Raw genomic sequence first — 18,600 nt, forward strand, 5'->3', positions numbered from 1 at the left:
AACTAGTGTCACAGGAATGGTTCAAAACATAGACAATAGGAAGGGTCAGTCATCTTGTACTTAAGTCGGCATTGTGCCTTTCCTATTTAATTCCAATGCAATTTCTGTGATTCGTCGTCAATAAGAAGGTCCAAGGGATGCAGTAAACCTGAAGTGAAGCAACGGAATCTATAACTAGTGTCACAGGAATGGTTCTAAACATAGACAGTAAGAAGGGTCAGTCTTCTTGTACTTAAATCGGCATTGTGCCTTTTGTATTTAATTCCGATGCAATTTCTGTGTTTCATCGTAAATAAGGTCAGAGGGATACAGTAAACCTGAAGTGAAGCATCGTAATCTATAACTAGTGTCACAGGAATGGTTCTAAACATAGACAGTAAGAAGGGTCAGTCTTCTTGTACTTAAATCGGCATTGTGCCTTTTGTATTTAATTCCGATGCAATTTCTGTGTTTCATCGTAAATAAGGTCAGAGGGATACAGTAAACCTGAAGTGAAGCATCGTAATCTATAACTAGTGTCACAGGAATGGTTCTAAACATAGACAGTAAGAAGAGTCAGTCTTCATGTACTTAAGTCGGCATTGTGCCTTTCGTATTTAATTCCGATGCAGTTTCTGTGTTTCAACGACAATAAGTAGGTCAGAGGGAATCAGTAAACCTGAAGTGAAGGATAGGAATCTATAACTAGTGTCACAGGAATGGTTAAAACATAGACAGTAGGAAGAGTCAGTCTTGTTGTACTTAAGTGGGCATTGTGCCCTTTCTAATTAATTCCGATGCAAGTTCTGTGCTTCATCGACAATAAGAAGGTTCATGGGATACAGTAAACATATAGTGAAGCATCGGAATCGAAAACTGGTCTCACAGGAAATGTTCACAACATAGTCAGTAAGGAGAGTCAGTCTTCTTGTACTTAAGTCGGCATTGTGCCTTTTGTATTTAATGCCGATGCAATTTCTGTGTTTCGTCGTAAATAAGAAGGTCAGAGGGATACAGTAAACCTGAAGTGAAGCATCGGAATCTATAACTAGTGTCACAGGAATGGTTCAAAACAGAGACAGTAGGAAGAGTCAGTCTTCTTGTACTTAAGTTGGCATTGTGCCTTTTGTATTTAATTCCGATGCAATTTCTGTGTTTCATCGTAAATAAGAAGGTCACAGGGATACAGTAAACCTGTAGTGAAGCATCGGAATCTATAACTAGTGTCACAGGAATGGTTCTAAACACAGACAGTAAGAAGAGTCAGTCTTCTTGTACTTAAGTCGGCATTGTGCCTTTTGTATTTAGTTCCGATGCAATTTCTGTGTTTCATCGTCAATAAGATGGTCCAAGAGATGCTATAAACATGTAGTGAAGCATCGGAATCTAAAACTGGTCTCACAGGAAATGTTCACATCATAGTCAGAAAGAAGAGACAGTCTTCATGTACTTAAGTCGGCATTGTGCCTTTCGTATTTAATTCCGATGCAGTTTCTGTGTTTCATCGACAATAAGTAGGTCAGAGGGAGTCAGTAAACCTGAAGTGAAGCATCGGAATCTATAACTAGTATCACAGGAATGGTTAAAACATAGACAGTAGGAAGAGTCAGTCTTGTTGTACTTAAGTCGCATTGTGCCCTTTCTAATTAATTCCGATGGAAGTTCTGTGTTTTATCGACAATAAGAAGGTCCATGGGATACAGTAAACATATAGTGAAGCATCGGAATCTAAAACTGGTCTCACAGGAAATGTTCACAACATAGTCAGTAAGAAGAGTCAGTCCTCTTGTACTTAAGTCGGCATTGTGCCTTTTGTATTTAATTCCGATGCAATCTCTGTGTTTCGTCGTAAATAAGAAGGTCAGAGGGATACAGTAAACCTGAAGTGAAGCATCGGAATCTATAACTAGTGTCACAGGAATGGTTCTAAACATAGACAGTAAGAAGAGTCAGTCTTCTTGTACTTAAGTCGGCGTTGTGCCTTTTGTATTTAATTCCGATGCGATTTCTGTGTTTCATTGTCAATAAAAAGGTCCAAGGGATACTATAAACATGTAGTGAAGCATCGGAAACTATAACTAGTGTCACCGGAATGGTTCAAAACATAGACAGTAAGAAGAGTCAGTCTTCATGTAATTAAGTCGGCATTGTGCCTTTTGTATTTAATTCCGATGCAATTTCTGTGTTTTATCGACAATAAGAAGGTCAGAGGGAATCAGTAAACCTGAAGTGAAGCATCGGAAACTATAACTAGTGTCACCGGAATGGTTCAAAACATAGACAGTAAGAAGAGTCAGTCTTCTTGTACTTAAGTCGGCATTGTGAATTTTGTATTTAATTCCGATGCAATTTCTGTGTTTCATCGTAAATAAGGTCAGAGGGATACAGTAAACCTGAAGTGAAGCATCGGAATCTATAACTAGTGTCACAGGAATGGTTCTAAACATAGACAGTAAGAAGAGTCAGTCTTCTTGTACTTAAGTCGGCATTGTGCATTTTGAATTTAATTCCGTTGCAATTTCTGTGTTTCATCGTCAATAAGAAGGTCAGAGGGATACAGTAAACCTGAAGTGAAGCATCGGAATCTATAACTAGTGTCACAGGAATGGTTCAAAACAGAGACAGTAGGAAGAGTCAGTCTTCTTGTACTTAAGTCGGCATTGTGCCTTTTGTATTTAATTCCGATGCAATTTCTGTGTTTCATCGTAAATAAGAAGGTCAGAGGGATACAGTAAACCTGAAGTGAAGCATCGGAATCTATAACTAGTGTCACAGGAATGGTTCTAAACATAGACAGTAAGAAGAGTCAGTCTTCTTGTACTTAAGTCGGCATTGTGCCTTTTGTATTTTATTCCGATGCAATTTCTGTGTTTCATCGTCAATAAGAAGGTCAGAGGGATACTATAAACATGTAGTGAAGCATCGGAATCTAAAACTGGTCTCACAGGAAATGTTCACATCATAGACAGAAAGAAGAGACAGTCTTCATGTACTTAAGTCGGCATTGTGCCTTTCGTATTTAATTCCGATGCAGTTTCTGTGTTTCATCGACAATAAGTAGTTCAGAGGGAATCAGTAAACCTGAAGTGAAGCATCGGAATCTATAACTAGTGTCACAGGAATGGTTAAAACATATACAGTAGGAAGAGTCAGTCTTGTTGTACTTAAGTCGGCATTGTGCCTTTTGTATTTAATTCCGATGCAATTTCTGTGTTTCGTCGTAAATAAGGAGGTCAGAGGGATACAGTAAATCTGAAGTGAAGCATCGGAATCTATAACTAGTGTCACAGGAATGGTTCAAAACATTGATAGTAAGAAGAGTCAGTCTTCTTGTACTTAAGTCGGCATTGTGCCTTTTGTATTTAATTCCGATGCGATTTCTGTGTTTCATCGTCAATAAGAAGGTCCAAGGGATACTATAAACATGTAGTGAAGCATCGGAAACTATAACTAGTGTCACCGGAATGGTTCAAAACATAGACAGTAAGAAGAGTCAGTCTTCATGTACTTAAGTCGGCATTGTTCCTTTTCTATTTAATTCCGATGCAATTTCTGTGTTTCATCGACAATAAGAAGGTCAGAGGGAATCAGTAAACCTGAAGTGAAGCATCGGAAACTATAACTAGTGTCACCGGAATGGTTCAAAGCATAGACAGTAAGAAGAGTCAGTCTTCTTGTACTTAAGTCGGCATTGTGCCTTTTGTATTTAATACCGATTCAATTTCTGTGTTTCATCGTAAATAAGGTCAGAGGGATACAGTAAACCTGAAGTGAAGCATCGGATACTATAACTAGTGTCACAGGAATGATTCTAAACATAGACAGTAAGAAGAGTTAGTCTTCTTGTACTTAAGTCGGCATTGTGCTTTTTGAATTTAATTCCGTTGCAATTTCTGTGTTTCATCGTCAATAAGAAGGTCAGAGGGATACAGTAAACCTGAAGTGAAGCATCGGAATCTATAACTAGTGTCACAGGAATGGTTCAAAACAGAGACAGTAGGAAGAGTCAGTCTTCTTGTACTTAAGTCGGCATTGTGCCTTTTGTATTTAATTCCGATGCAATTTCTGTGTTTCATCGTAAATAAGATGGTCAGAGGGATACAATAAACCTGAAGTGAAGCATCGGAATCTATAACTAGTGTCACAGGAATGGTTCTAAACATAGACAGTAAGAAGAGTCAGTCTTCTTGTACTTAAGTCGGCATTGTGCCTTTTGTATTTAATTCCGATGCAATTTCTGTGATTCATCGTCAATAAGAAGGTCCAAGGGATACTATAAACATGTAGTGAAGCATCGGGATCTAAAACTGGTCTCACAGGAAATGTTCACATCATAGACAGAAAGAAGAGACAGTCTTCATGTACTTAAGTCGGCATTGTGCCTTTCGTATTTAATTCCGATGCAGTTTCTGTGTTTCATCGACAATAAGTAGGTCAGAGGGAATCAGTAAACCTGAAGTGAAGCATCGGAATCTGTAACTAGTGTCACAGGAATGGTTAAAACATAGACAGTAGGAAGAGTCAGTCTTGTTGTACTTAAGTCGGCATTGTGCCTTTTCTAATTAATTCCGATGCAAGTTCTGTGTTTCATCGTCACTAAGAAGGTCCATGGGATACGGTAAACATAAAGTGAAGCATCGGAATCTAAAACTGGTCTCACAGGAAATGTTCACAACATAGTCAGTAAGAAGAGTCAGTCTTCTTGTACTTAAGTCGGCATTGTGCTTTTTCTATTTAATTCCGATGCAATTTCTGTGTTTCATCGTCAATAAGTGGGTCAGAGGGATACAGTGAACCTGAAGTGAAACATCGGAATCTATAACTAGTGTCACAGGAATGGTTCTAAACATAGTCAGTAAGAAGAGTCAGTCTTCTTGTACCTAAGTCGGCATTGTGCATTTTGTATTTAATTCCGATGCAATTTCTGTGTTTCATCGTCAATAAGAAGGTCCAAGTGATACAGTAAACCTGAAGTGAATCATCGGAAACTATAACTAGTGTCACCGGAATGGTTCAAAACATAGACAGTAAGAAGAGTCAGTCTTCTTGTACTTAAGTCGGCATTGTGCCTTTTGTATTTAATTCCGATGCAATTTCTGTGTTTCATCGTAAATAAGAAGGTCAGAGGGATACAGTAAACCTGAAGTGAAGCATCGGAATCTATAACTAGTGTCACAGGAATGGTTCTAAACATGGACAGTGAGAAGAGTCAGTCTTCTTGTACTTAAGTCGGCATTGTGCTTTTTGAATTTAATTCCGATGCAATTTCTGTGTTTCATCGTCAATAAGAAGGTCAGAGGGATACAGTAAACCTGAAGTGAAGCATCGGAATCTATAACTAGTGTCACAGGAATGGTTCAAAAAGAAGACAGTAGCAAGAGTCAGTCTTGTTGTACTTAAGTCGGCATTAAGCCATTTGTATTTAATTCCGATGCAATTTATGTGTTTCATCGACAATAAGGTCAGAGGGAATCAGTAAACCTGAAGTGAAGCATCGGAAACTGTAACTAGTGTCACCGGAATGGTTCAAACATAGACAGTAAGAAGAGTCAGTCTTCTTGTACTTAAGTCTGCATTGTGCCTTTTGTATTTAATTCCGATGCAATTTCTGTGTTTCATCGTAAATAAGAAGGTCAGAGGGATACAGTAAACCTTAAGTGAATTATCTTAATCTATAACAAGTGACACGGGAATGGTTCTAAACGTAGACAGTAAGAAGAGTCAGTCTTCTTGTACTTAAGTCGGCATTGTGCTTTTTGAATTTAATTCCGATGCAATTTCTGTGTTTCATCGTCAATAAGAAGGTCAGAGGGATACAGTAAACCTGAAGTGAAGCATCGGAATCTATAACTAGAGTCACAGGAATGGTTCAGAACAGAGACAGTAGGAAGAGTCAGTCTTCTTGTACTTAAGTCGGCATTGTGCCTTTTGTATTTAATTCCGATGCAATTTCTGTGTTTCATCGTCTACAAGAAGGTCCAAGGGATACTATAAACATGTAGTGAAGCATCGGAAACTATAACTAGTGTCTCCGGAATGGTTCAAAACATAGACAGTAAGAAGAGTCAGTCTTCTTGTATTAAGTCGGCATTGTGCCTTTTGTATTTAATTCCGATGCAATTTCTGTGTTTCATCGTAATTAAGAAGGTCAGAGGGATACAGTAAACCTGAAGTGAAGCATCGGAATCTATAACTAGTGTCACAGGAATTTTTCTAAACATAGACAGTAAGAAGAGTCAGTCTAAATGTACTTAAGTCGGCATTGTGCTTTTTGAATTTAATTCCGATGCAATTTCTGTGTTTCATCGTCAATAAGAAGGTCAGAGGGATACAGTAAACCTGAAGTGAAGCATCGGAATCTATAACTAGTGTCACAGGAATGGTTCAAAACAGAGACAGTAGGAAGAGTCAGTCTTCTTGTACTTAAGTCTGCATTGTGCCTTTTGTATTTAATTCCGATGCAATTTCTGTATTTCATCGTAAATAAGAAGGTCGGAGGGATACAGTAAACCTAAAGTGAAGCATCGGAATCTATAACTAGTGTCACAGGAATGATTCTAAACATAGACAGTAAGAAGAGTCAGTCTTCTTGTACTTAAGTCGGCATTGTGCTTTATGAATTTAATTCCGATGCAATATCTGTGTTTCATCGTCAATAAGAAGGTCAGAGGGATACAGTAAACCTGAAGTGAGGCATCGGAATCTATAACTAGTGTCACAGGAATGGTTCAAAAAGAAGACAGTAGGAAGAGTCAGTCTTCTTGTATTAAGTCGGCATTGTGCCTTTTGTATTTAATTCCGATGCAATTTCTGTGTTTCATCGTAATTAAGAAGGTCAGAGGGATACAGTAAACCTGAAGTGAAGCATCGGAATCTATAACTAGTGTCACAGGAATTTTTCTAAACATAGACAGTAAGAAGAGTCAGTCTTAATGTACTTAAGTCGGCATTGTGCTTTTTGAATTTAATTCCGATGCAATTTCTGTGTTTCATCGTCAATAAGAAGGTCAGAGGGATACAGTAAACCTGAAGTGAAGCATCGGAATCTATAACTAGTGTCACAGGAATGGTTCAAAACAGAGACAGTAGGAAGAGTCAGTCTTCTTGTACTTAAGTCTGCATTGTGCCTTTTGTATTTAATTCCGATGCAATTTCTGTGTTTCATCGTCAATAAGATGGTCCAAGAGATGCTATAAACATGTAGTGAAGCATCGGAATCTAAAACTGGTCTCACAGGAAATGTTCACATCATAGTCAGAAAGAAGAGACAGTCTTCATGTACTTAAGTCGGCATTGTGCCTTTCGTATTTAATTCCGATGCAGTTTCTGTGTTTCATCGACAATAAGTAGGTCAGAGGGAGTCAGTAAACCTGAAGTGAAGCATCGGAACCTATAACTAGTATCACAGGAATGGTTAAAACATAGACAGTAGGAAGAGTCAGTCTTGTTGTACTTAAGTCGCATTGTGCCCTTTCTAATTAATTCCGATGGAAGTTCTGTGTTTCATCGACAATAAGAAGGTCCATGGGATACAGTAAAGATATAGTGAAGCATCGGAATCTAAAACTGGTGTCACAGGAAATGTTCACAACATAGTCAGTAAGAAGAGTCAGTCCTCTTGTACTTAAGTCGGCATTGTGCCTTTTGTATTTAATTCCGATGCAATTTCTGTGTTTCGTCGTAAATAAGAAGGTCAGAGGGATACAGTAAACCTGAAGTGAAGCATCGGAATCTATAACTAGTGTCACAGGAATGGTTCTAAACATAGACAGTAAGAAGAGTCAGTCTTCTTGTACTTAAGTCGGCGTTGTGCCTTTTGTATTTAATTCCGATGCGATTTCTGTGTTTCATTGTCAATAAAAAGGTCCAAGGGATACTATAAACATGTAGTGAAGCATCGGAAACTATAACTAGTGTCACCGGAATGGTTCAAAACATAGACAGTAAGAAGAGTCAGTCTTCATGTACTTAAGTCGGCATTGTGCCTTTTGTATTTAATTCCGATGCAATTTCTGTGTTTTATCGACAATAAGAAGGTCAGAGGGAATCAGTAAACCTGAAGTGAAGCATCGGAAACTATAACTAGTGTCACCGGAATGGTTCAAAACATAGACAGTAAGAAGAGTCAGTCTTCTTGTACTTAAGTCGGCATTGTGAATTTTGTATTTAATTCCGATGGAATTTCTGTGTTTCATCGTAAATAAGGTCAGAGGGATACAGTAAACCTGAAGTGAAGCATCGGAATCTATAACTAGTGTCACGGGAATGGTTCTAAACATAGACAGTAAGAAGAGTCAGTCTTCTTGTACTTAAGTCGGCATTGTGCATTTTGAATTTAATTCCGTTGCAATTTCTGTGTTTCATCGTCAATAAGAAGGTCAGAGGGATACAGTAAACCTGAAGTGAAGCATCGGAATCTATAACTAGTGTCACAGGAATGGTTCAAAACAGAGACAGTAGGAAGAGTCAGTCTTCTTGTACTTAAGTCGGCATTGTGCCTTTTGTATTTAATTCCGATGCAATTTCTGTGTTTCATCGTAAATAAGAAGGTCAGAGGGATACAGTAAACCTGAAGTGAAGCATCGGAATCTATAACTAGTGTCACAGGAATGGTTCTAAACATAGACAGTAAGAAGAGTCAGTCTTCTTGTACTTAAGTCGGCATTGTGCCTTTTGTATTTAATTCCGATGCAATTTCTGTGTTTCATCGTCAATAAGAAGGTCAGAGGGATACTATAAACATGTAGTGAAGCATCGGAATCTAAAACTGGTCTCACAGGAAATGTTCACATCATAGACAGAAAGAAGAGACAGTCTTCATGTACTTAAGTCGGCATTGTGCCTTTCGTATTTAATTCCGATGCAGTTTCTGTGTTTCATCGACAATAAGTAGGTCAGAGGGAATCAGTAAACCTGAAGTGAAGCATCGGAATCTATAACTAGTGTCACAGGAATGGTTAAAACATATACAGTAGGAAGAGTCAGTCTTGTTGTACTTAAGTCGGCATTGTGCCTTTTGTATTTAATTCCGATGCAATTTCTGTGTTTCGTCGTAAATAAGGAGGTCAGAGGGATACAGTAAATCTGAAGTGAAGCATCGGAATCTATAACTAGTGTCACAGGAATGGTTCAAAACATTGATAGTAAGAAGAGTCAGTCTTCTTGTACTTAAGTCGGCATTGTGCCTTTTGTATTTAATTCCGATGCGATTTCTGTGTTTCATCGTCAATAAGAAGGTCCAAGGGATACTATAAACATGTAGTGAAGCATCGGAAACTATAACTAGTGTCACCGGAATGGTTCAAAACATAGACAGTAAGAAGAGTCAGTCTTCATGTACTTAAGTCGGCATTGTTCCTTTTCTATTTAATTCCGATGCAATTTCTGTGTTTCATCGACAATAAGAAGGTCAGAGGGAATCAGTAAACCTGAAGTGAAGCATCGGAAACTATAACTAGTGTCACCGGAATGGTTCAAAGCATAGACAGTAAGAAGAGTCAGTCTTCTTGTACTTAAGTCGGCATTGTGCCTTTTGTATTTAATACCGATTCAATTTCTGTGTTTCATCGTAAATAAGGTCAGAGGGATACAGTAAACCTGAAGTGAAGCATCGGATACTATAACTAGTGTCACAGGAATGGTTCTAAACATAGACAGTAAGAAGAGTCAGTCTTCTTGTACTTAAGTCGGCATTGTGCTTTTTGAATTTAATTCCGTTGCAATTTCTGTGTTTCATCGTCAATAAGAAGGTCAGAGGGATACAGTAAACCTGAAGTGAAGCATCGGAATCTATAACTAGTGTCACAGGAATGGTTCAAAACAGAGACAGTAGGAAGAGTCAGTCTTCTTGTACTTAAGTCGGCATTGTGCCTTTTGTATTTAATTCCGATGCAATTTCTGTGTTTCATCGTAAATAAGATGGTCAGAGGGATACAATAAACCTGAAGTGAAGCATCGGAATCTATAACTAGTGTCACAGGAATGGTTCTAAACATAGACAGTAAGAAGAGTCAGTCTTCTTGTACTTAAGTCGGCATTGTGCCTTTTGTATTTAATTCCGATGCAATTTCTGTGATTCATCGTCAATAAGAAGGTCCAAGGGATACTATAAACATGTAGTGAAGCATCGGGATCTAAAACTGGTCTCACAGGAAATGTTCACATCATAGACAGAAAGAAGAGACAGTCTTCATGTACTTAAGTCGGCATTGTGCCTTTCGTATTTAATTCCGATGCAGTTTCTGTGTTTCATCGACAATAAGTAGGTCAGAGGGAATCAGTAAACCTGAAGTGAAGCATCGGAATCTATAACTAGTGTCACAGGAATGGTTAAAACATAGACAGTAGGAAGAGTCAGTCTTGTTGTACTTAAGTCGGCATTGTGCCTTTTCTAATTAATTCCGATGCAAGTTCTGTGTTTCATCGTCACTAAGAAGGTCCATGGGATACGGTAAACATAAAGTGAAGCATCGGAATCTAAAACTGGTCTCACAGGAAATGTTCACAACATAGTCAGTAAGAAGAGTCAGTCTTCTTGTACTTAAGTCGGCATTGTGCTTTTTCTATTTAATTCCGATGCAATTTCTGTGTTTCATCGTCAATAAGTGGGTCAGAGGGATACAGTGAACCTGAAGTGAAACATCGGAATCTATAACTAGTGTCACAGGAATGGTTCTAAACATAGTCAGTAAGAAGAGTCAGTCTTCTTGTACCTAAGTCGGCATTGTGCATTTTGTATTTAATTCCGATGCAATTTCTGTGTTTCATCGTCAATAAGAAGGTCCAAGTGATACAGTAAACCTGAAGTGAATCATCGGAAACTGTAACTAGTGTTACCGGAATGGTTCAAAACATAGACAGTAAGAAGAGTCAGTCTTCTTGTACTTAAGTCGGCATTGTGCCTTTTGTATTTAATTCCGATGCAATTTCTGTGTTTCATCGTAAATAAGAAGGTCAGAGGGATACAGTAAACCTGAAGTGAAGCATCGGAATCTATAACTAGTGTCACAGGAATGGTTCTAAACATAGACAGTGAGAAGAGTCAGTCTTCTTGTACTTAAGTCGGCATTGTGCTTTTTGAATTTAATTCCGATGCAATTTCTGTGTTTCATCGTCAATAAGAAGGTCAGAGGGATACAGTAAACCTGAAGTGAAGCATCGGAATCTATAACTAGTGTCACAGGAATGGTTCAAAAAGAAGACAGTAGCAAGAGTCAGTCTTGTTGTACTTAAGTCGGCATTAAGCCATTTGTATTTAATTCCGATGCAATTTCTGTGTTTCATCGTCAATAAGTGGGTCAGAGGGATACAGTGAACCTGAAGTGAAACATCGGAATCTATAACTAGTGTCACAGGAATGGTTCTAAACATAGTCAGTAAGAAGAGTCAGTCTTCTTGTACCTAAGTCGGCATTGTGCATTTTGTATTTAATTCCGATGCAATTTCTGTGTTTCATCGTCAATAAGAAGGTCAGAGGGATACTATAAACATGAAGTGAAGCATCGGAATCTAAAACTGGTCTCACAGGAAATGTTCACATCATAGACAGAAAGAAGAGACAGTCTTCATGTACTTAAGTCGGCATTGTGCCTTTCGTATTTAATTCCGATGCAGTTTCTGTGTTTCATCGACAATAAGTAGGTCAGAGGGAATCAGTAAACCTGAAGTGAAGCATCGGAATCTATAACTAGTGTCACAGGAATGGTTAAAACATATACAGTAGGAAGAGTCAGTCTTGTTGTACTTAAGTCGGCATTGTGCCTTTTGTATTTAATTCCGATGCAATTTCTGTGTTTCGTCGTAAATAAGGAGGTCAGAGGGATACAGTAAATCTGAAGTGAAGCATCGGAATCTATAACTAGTGTCACAGGAATGGTTCAAAACATTGATAGTAAGAAGAGTCAGTCTTCTTGTACTTAAGTCGGCATTGTGCCTTTTGTATTTAATTCCGATGCGATTTCTGTGTTTCATCGTCAATAAGAAGGTCCAAGGGATACTATAAACATGTAGTGAAGCATCGGAAACTATAACTAGTGTCACCGGAATGGTTCAAAACATAGACAGTAAGAAGAGTCAGTCTTCATGTACTTAAGTCGGCATTGTTCCTTTTCTATTTAATTCCGATGCAATTTCTGTGTTTCATCGACAATAAGAAGGTCAGAGGGAATCAGTAAACCTGAAGTGAAGCATCGGAAACTATAACTAGTGTCACCGGAATGGTTCAAAGCATAGACAGTAAGAAGAGTCAGTCTTCTTGTACTTAAGTCGGCATTGTGCCTTTTGTATTTAATACCGATTCAATTTCTGTGTTTCATCGTAAATAAGGTCGGAGGGATACAGTAAACCTGAAGTGAAGCATCGGATACTATAACTAGTGTCACAGGAATGATTCTAAACATAGACAGTAAGAAGAGTCAGTCTTCTTGTACTTAAGTCGGCATTGTGCTTTTTGAATTTAATTCCGTTGCAATTTCTGTGTTTCATCGTCAATAAGAAGGTCAGAGGGATCCAGTAAACCTGAAGTGAAGCATCGGAATCTATAACTAGTGTCACAGGAATGGTTCAAAACAGAGACAGTAGGAAGAGTCAGTCTTCTTGTACTTAAGTCGGCATTGTGCCTTTTGTATTTAATTCCGATGCAATTTCTGTGTTTCATCGTAAATAAGATGGTCAGAGGGATACAATGAACCTGAAGTGAAGCATCGGAATCTATAACTAGTGTCACAGGAATGGTTCTAAACATAGACAGTAAGAAGAGTCAGTCTTCTTGTACTTAAGTCGGCATTGTGCCTTTTGTATTTAATTCCGATGCAATTTCTGTGATTCATCGTCAATAAGAAGGTCCAAGGGATACTATAAACATGTAGTGAAGCATCGGGATCTAAAACTGGTCTCACAGGAAATGTTCACATCATAGACAGAAAGAAGAGACAGTCTTCATGTACTTAAGTCGGCATTGTGCCTTTCGTATTTAATTCCGATGCAGTTTCTGTGTTTCATCGACAATAAGTAGGTCAGAGGGAATCAGTAAACCTGAAGTGAAGCATCGGAATCTGTAACTAGTGTCACAGGAATGGTTAAAACATAGACAGTAGGAAGAGTCAGTCTTGTTGTACTTAAGTCGGCATTGTGCCTTTTCTAATTAATTCCGATGCAAGTTCTGTGTTTCATCGTCACTAAGAAGGTCCATGGGATACGGTAAACATAAAGTGAAGCATCGGAATCTAAAACTGGTCTCACAGGAAATGTTCACAACATAGTCAGTAAGAAGAGTCAGTCTTCTTGTACTTAAGTCGGCATTGTGCTTTTTCTATTTAATTCCGATGCAATTTCTGTGTTTCATCGTCAATAAGTGGGTCAGAGGGATACAGTGAACCTGAAGTGAAACATCGGAATCTATAACTAGTGTCACAGGAATGGTTCTAAACATAGTCAGTAAGAAGAGTCAGTCTTCTTGTACCTAAGTCGGCATTGTGCATTTTGTATTTAATTCCGATGCAATTTCTGTGTTTCATCGTCAATAAGAAGGTCCAAGTGATACAGTAAACCTGAAGTGAATCATCGGAAACTATAACTAGTGTCACCGGAATGGTTCAAAACATAGACAGTAAGAAGAGTCAGTCTTCTTGTACTTAAGTCGGCATTGTGCCTTTTGTATTTAATTCCGATGCAATTTCTGTGTTTCATCGTAAATAAGAAGGTCAGAGGGATACAGTAAACCTGAAGTGAAGCATCGGAATCTATAACTAGTGTCACAGGAATGGTTCTAAACATGGACAGTGAGAAGAGTCAGTCTTCTTGTACTTAAGTCGGCATTGTGCTTTTTGAATTTAATTCCGATGCAATTTCTGTGTTTCATCGTCAATAAGAAGGTCAGAGGGATACAGTAAACCTGAAGTGAAGCATCGGAATCTATAACTAGTGTCACAGGAATGGTTCAAAAAGAAGACAGTAGCAAGAGTCAGTCTTGTTGTACTTAAGTCGGCATTAAGCCATTTGTATTTAATTCCGATGCAATTTATGTGTTTCATCGACAATAAGGTCAGAGGGAATCAGTAAACCTGAAGTGAAGCATCGGAAACTGTAACTAGTGTCACCGGAATGGTTCAAACATAGACAGTAAGAAGAGTCAGTCTTCTTGTACTTAAGTCTGCATTGTGCCTTTTGTATTTAATTCCGATGCAATTTCTGTGTTTCATCGTAAATAAGAAGGTCAGAGGGATACAGTAAACCTTAAGTGAATTATCTTAATCTATAACAAGTGACACGGGAATGGTTCTAAACGTAGACAGTAAGAAGAGTCAGTCTTCTTGTACTTAAGTCGGCATTGTGCTTTTTGAATTTAATTCCGATGCAATTTCTGTGTTTCATCGTCAATAAGAAGGTCAGAGGGATACAGTAAACCTGAAGTGAAGCATCGGAATCTATAACTAGAGTCACAGGAATGGTTCAGAACAGAGACAGTAGGAAGAGTCAGTCTTCTTGTACTTAAGTCGGCATTGTGCCTTTTGTATTTAATTCCGATGCAATTTCTGTGTTTCATCGTCTACAAGAAGGTCCAAGGGATACTATAAACATGTAGTGAAGCATCGGAAACTATAACTAGTGTCTCCGGAATGGTTCAAAACATAGACAGTAAGAAGAGTCAGTCTTCTTGTATTAAGTCGGCATTGTGCCTTTTGTATTTAATTCCGATGCAATTTCTGTGTTTCATCGTAATTAAGAAGGTCAGAGGGATACAGTAAACCTGAAGTGAAGCATCGGAATCTATAACTAGTGTCACAGGAATTTTTCTAAACATAGACAGTAAGAAGAGTCAGTCTTAATGTACTTAAGTCGGCATTGTGCTTTTTGAATTTAATTCCGATGCAATTTCTGTGTTTCATCGTCAATAAGAAGGTCAGAGGGATACAGTAAACCTGAAGTGAAGCATCGGAATCTATAACTAGTGTCACAGGAATGGTTCAAAACAGAGACAGTAGGAAGAGTCAGTCTTCTTGTACTTAAGTCTGCATTGTGCCTTTTGTATTTAATTCCGATGCAATTTCTGTGTTTCATCGTAAATAAGAAGGTCGGAGGGATACAGTAAACCTAAAGTGAAGCATCGGAATCTATAACTAGTGTCACAGGAATGATTCTAAACATAGACAGTAAGAAGAGTCAGTCTTCTTGTACTTAAGTCGGCATTGTGCTTTATGAATTTAATTCCGATGCAATATCTGTGTTTCATCGTCAATAAGAAGGTCAGAGGGATACAGTAAACCTGAAGTGAGGCATCGGAATCTATAACTAGTGTCACAGGAATGGTTCAAAAAGAAGACAGTAGGAAGAGTCAGTCTTCTTGTATTAAGTCGGCATTGTGCCTTTTGTATTTAATTCCGATGCAATTTCTGTGTTTCATCGTAATTAAGAAGGTCAGAGGGATACAGTAAACCTGAAGTGAAGCATCGGAATCTATAACTAGTGTCACAGGAATTTTTCTAAACATAGACAGTAAGAAGAGTCAGTCTTAATGTACTTAAGTCGGCATTGTGCTTTTTGAATTTAATTCCGATGCAATTTCTGTGTTTCATCGTCAATAAGAAGGTCAGAGGGATACAGTAAACCTGAAGTGAAGCATCGGAATCTATAACTAGTGTCACAGGAATGGTTCAAAACAGAGACAGTAGGAAGAGTCAGTCTTCTTGTACTTAAGTCTGCATTGTGCCTTTTGTATTTAATTCCGATGCAATTTCTGTGTTTCATCGTCAATAAGATGGTCCAAGAGATGCTATAAACATGTAGTGAAGCATCGGAATCTAAAACTGGTCTCACAGGAAATGTTCACATCATAGTCAGAAAGAAGAGACAGTCTTCATGTACTTAAGTCGGCATTGTACCTTTCGTATTTAATTCCGATGCAGTTTCTGTGTTTCATCGACAATAAGTAGGTCAGAGGGAGTCAGTAAACCTGAAGTGAAGCATCGGAATCTATAACTAGTATCACAGGAATGGTTAAAACATAGACAGTAGGAAGAGTCAGTCTTGTTGTACTTAAGTCGCATTGTGCCCTTTCTAATTAATTCCGATGGAAGTTCTGTGTTTCATCGACAATAAGAAGGTCCATGGGATACAGTAAAGATATAGTGAAGCATCGGAATCTAAAACTGGTGTCACAGGAAATGTTCACAACATAGTCAGTAAGAAGAGTCAGTCCTCTTGTACTTAAGTCGGCATTGTGCCTTTTGTATTTAATTCCGATGCAATTTCTGTGTTTCGTCGTAAATAAGAAGGTCAGAGGGATACAGTAAACCTGAAGTGAAGCATCGGAATTTATAACTAGTGTCACAGGAATGGTTCAAAACATTGATAGTAAGAAGAGTCAGTCTTCTTGTACTTAAGTCGGCATTGTGCCTTTTGTATTTAATTCCGATGCGATTTCTGTGTTTCATCGTCAATAAGAAGGTCCAAGGGATACTATAAACATGTAGTGAAGCATCGGAAACTATAACTAGTGTCACCGGAATGGTTCAAAACATAGACAGTAAGAAGAGTCAGTCTTCATGTACTTAAGTCGGCATTGTTCCTTTTCTATTTAATTCCGATGCAATTTCTGTGTTTCATCGACAATAAGAAGGTCAGAGGGAATCAGTAAACCTGAAGTGAAGCATCGGAAACTATAACTAGTGTCACCGGAATGGTTCAAAGCATAGACAGTAAGAAGAGTCAGTCTTCTTGTACTTAAGTCGGCATTGTGCCTTTTGTATTTAATACCGATTCAATTTCTGTGTTTCATCGTAAATAAGGTCAGAGGGATACAGTAAACCTGAAGTGAAGCATCGGATACTATAACTAGTGTCACAGGAATGGTTCTAAACATAGACAGTAAGAAGAGTCAGTCTTCTTGTACTTAAGTCGGCATTGTGCTTTTTGAATTTAATTCCGTTGCAATTTCTGTGTTTCATCGTCAATAAGAAGGTCAGAGGGATACAGTAAACCTGAAGTGAAGCATCGGAATCTATAACTAGTGTCACAGGAATGGTTCAAAACAGAGACAGTAGGAAGAGTCAGTCTTCTTGTACTTAAGTCGGCATTGTGCCTTTTGTATTTAATTCCGATGCAATTTCTGTGTTTCATCGTAAATAAGATGGTCAGAGGGATACAATAAACCTGAAGTGAAGCATCGGAATCTATAACTAGTGTCACAGGAATGGTTCTAAACATAGACAGTAAGAAGAGTCAGTCTTCTTGTACATAAGTCGGCATTGTGCCTTTTGTATTTAATTCCGATGCAATTTCTGTGATTCATCGTCATTAAGAAGGTCCAAGGGATACTATAAACATGTAGTGAAGCATCGGGATCTAAAACTGGTCTCACAGGAAATGTTCACATCATAGACAGAAAGAAGAGACAGTCTTCATGTACTTAAGTCGGCATTGTGCCTTTCGTATTTAATTCCGATGCAGTTTCTGTGTTTCATCGACAATAAGTAGGTCAGAGGGAATCAGTAAACCTGAAGTGAAGCATCGGAATCTATAACTAGTGTCACAGGAATGGTTAAAACATAGACAGTAGGAAGAGTCAGTCTTGTTGTACTTAAGTCGGCATTGTGCCTTTTCTAATTAATTCCGATGCAAGTTCTGTGTTTCATCGTCACTAAGAAGGTCCATGGGATACGGTAAACATAAAGTGAAGCATCGGAATCTAAAACTGGTCTCACAGGAAATGTTCACAACATAGTCAGTAAGAAGAGTCAGTCTTCTTGTACTTAAGTCGGCATTGTGCTTTTTCTATTTAATTCCGATGCAATTTCTGTGTTTCATCGTCAATAAGTGGGTCAGAGGGATACAGTGAACCTGAAGTGAAACATCGGAATCTATAACTAGTGTCACAGGAATGGTTCTAAACATAGTCAGTAAGAAGAGTCAGTCTTCTTGTACCTAAGTCGGCATTGTGCATTTTGTATTTAATTCCGATGCAATTTCTGTGTTTCATCGTCAATAAGAAGGTCCAAGTGATACAGTAAACCTGAAGTGAATCATCGGAAACTATAACTAGTGTTACCGGAATGGTTCAAAACATAGACAGTAAGAAGAGTCAGTCTTCTTGTACTTAAGTCGGCATTGTGCCTTTTGTATTTAATTCCGATGCAATTTCTGTGTTTCATCGTAAATAAGAAGGTCAGAGGGATACAGTAAACCTGAAGTGAAGCATCGGAATCTATAACTAGTGTCACAGGAATGGTTCTAAACATAGACAGTGAGAAGAGTCAGTCTTCTTGTACTTAAGTCGGCATTGTGCTTTTTGAATTTAATTCCGATGCAATTTCTGTGTTTCATCGTCAATAAGAAGGTCAGAGGGATACAGTAAACCTGAAGTGAAGCATCGGAATCTATAACTAGTGTCACAGGAATGGTTCAAAAAGAAGACAGTAGCAAGAGTCAGTCTTGTTGTACTTAAGTCGGCATTAAGCCATTTGTATTTAATTCCGATGCAATTTCTGTGTTTCATCGTCAATAAGTGGGTCAGAGGGATACAGTGAACCTGAAGTGAAACATCGGAATCTATAACTAGTGTCACAGGAATGGTTCTAAACATAGTCAGTAAGAAGAGTCAGTCTTCTTGTACCTAAGTCGGCATTG

Source organism: Schistocerca americana, unplaced genomic scaffold, assembly GCF_021461395.2.
Source record: "Schistocerca americana isolate TAMUIC-IGC-003095 unplaced genomic scaffold, iqSchAmer2.1 HiC_scaffold_46, whole genome shotgun sequence".
Taxonomy (NCBI): domain Eukaryota; kingdom Metazoa; phylum Arthropoda; class Insecta; order Orthoptera; family Acrididae; genus Schistocerca; species Schistocerca americana.